Raw genomic sequence first — 2,128 nt, 5'->3', positions numbered from 1 at the left:
TTTGTCCTATGTTTTTTAAATTTTCATAACCTAATTATGATTAGATTCAGATAAGTCACTTTTGGTAAAACATTGCAGAGACCATGTTACCTATTTCCCCTTCATCGTAATAGGAGGCCCATCGGTAGGTTTGTACCATCCTGGTGACACTGAGTTTGATCGGGGTATTACATGTGACAGTTTTCTCTCCCCACCAAAAAACTGAATGAGATCAGGACACTGTAAGAAGCAACAAGCAGCCCAACTGGTGTGGCTCAATGGTTGAGAGTCGGTCTCTGAACCAGGAAGTCACAGTTTGATTCCAGTGAGGGAATATGCTTGGGTTGTGGGCCCCATCCCTAGTCAAGGGTGTATAGAAGGCAGCTGTCAATGTTTCTATTTCTCTACCCCCCCCACCCCCTTCTCTGAAATCAATAAAAATATTTTTTTAAAAAAGAAGATAAAGAAGCAACAAGCTGAATCCAGGATGTGAGACAAATAGCCTGGTTTCTCCAATAATTCGATGGAATGGGGCTACAAAGAAGAAAAGACTTCTTGAGTAAAAGAGACTTATGAGACATAATGGCCAAATACATTGGGTGGACCTTGTTTGAATCCTTATTTGAATAAGCTAATTGTAAAAAGACATATTTGAGACAATTGGGGACATTTTAGCATTAGATGGTAGGAAGAAATTACTTTCCATCTCCGGCTGCTGCCGTGTCTGCCCACCTGCAAGGAATGGTCCTAGGAAACTGCTCCAGCTTCCTGATCAAGAGGAACAAGCAGAGGTACAGCACTGAACCCAATAACGGGGAGGCCTGCAACACCTTTCACTACAACGGGCTGACTCACCACAAGATGGGGGCGTGGAGCCTGCGGCCCATGGCAGAGGTGTGGTGATTGTCATGAAGTGGAGATCCAGCCAGCCAAAGCCAGCCACCCTGAGCAGCATCCGGCACATGGTCCAGAAGAACAGGTATCGCCCGGTTCCGTGTATGGTCGCTGCCTTCAGGGCCAGCACCATCCTGCACAGCCAGAAGCCTGGGAGGGGAAGAGGAAGTGGGCCCGCCCCACCAAGAGCACCTGAGCACTCCCTCCCCCCAAAGCAATAAAGGTATCAGCCAACTTTCCTTTAAAAAACTACTGAGAATGTCATTGGGTGTAATAATGGCATGATTATTATTTTTCAACATTGTATTAATAAATTGCAATATATTCATGTAGAGGAATATTATACAGCAGTGAAAAGAATGAAGTAGAGCCTCATAGATCACACTAGATAAATCTCAGAAATAGAGAAAAAAAGCAAATTATAGAATGATATAATTGCTATACCAATGATATATATTTATTGATATATATGATATATTATGACATGTAATAATACATTATGATATAAGATTTGCTTTTTGCATATATATTTTATATATTTAAAATCTGAAAAACAGCGCTAGAGATTGTTTATGGATACACACATATGGACTAAATATAAAGCCATGTAAAGGAATGATTAACACTGTATTCAGTGAGTGATGTTTAGGGCAGAAAAGAGTGTTGGAATAGGGAAAGGTACTTAGGAGGCTTCAACAATAGCTGTTAGAGTTTTATTAGGGTAGATTGTGGTTAAATTCATTATGTTATTATCTTTTCCTTTCTTGTGTATACCTGAGATTATGTCACAATTTTAAAAAATATGTTATTGATTTTAGAGAGTGTGGAAGGGAGAGGGGGAGAGAGAGAAAGAGAAACATCCATGTGAGAGAGAAACATCCATATGAGAGAAACATCGACCAGCTGTCTCCTTTATGCACCCCAACTGGGGACCGAACTCGCAGTCTGGGCATATTCCTTGACTGGGAATCAAACCAGCAACCTCTGGGTGCATGGAACAATGCTCAACCTACTGAGCCACACCAGCCAGGGCTCACAAATTTTTTTTAAATATAGTTTCTTAAAGAAGAAAAAGCTTTAATTTTTCAAGCAACTACTAGATTCAAAAAGCTTAACATATGTTATCTACTTTAATGCTCACCTTGAAAGCAACTGCAGGTACAGCTGAGAAGATGGCGGACTCCTGTCCTCAAAAACCATCGTAACATCTCAGTGCAGTCAGGGTTTTTATCAGGATGGAGAGGGGAACAAAGGA

At 41.0% G+C, this 2,128-nt stretch overlaps 1 pseudogene; it reads left to right on the top strand.

Annotated features, from left to right (window-relative positions):
* The first annotated feature begins 660 nt into the window (after positions 1-660).
* Positions 661-1,069, top strand: LOC132216277 (large ribosomal subunit protein eL28-like; annotated as a pseudogene).
* The last annotated feature ends 1,059 nt before the right edge of the window (positions 1,070-2,128 follow it).

This window comes from Myotis daubentonii, chromosome 15 (genome assembly GCF_963259705.1).
Source record: "Myotis daubentonii chromosome 15, mMyoDau2.1, whole genome shotgun sequence".
Taxonomy (NCBI): Eukaryota; Metazoa; Chordata; class Mammalia; order Chiroptera; family Vespertilionidae; genus Myotis; species Myotis daubentonii.
This window is presented reverse-complemented; position numbering and strand designations above follow the sequence as displayed.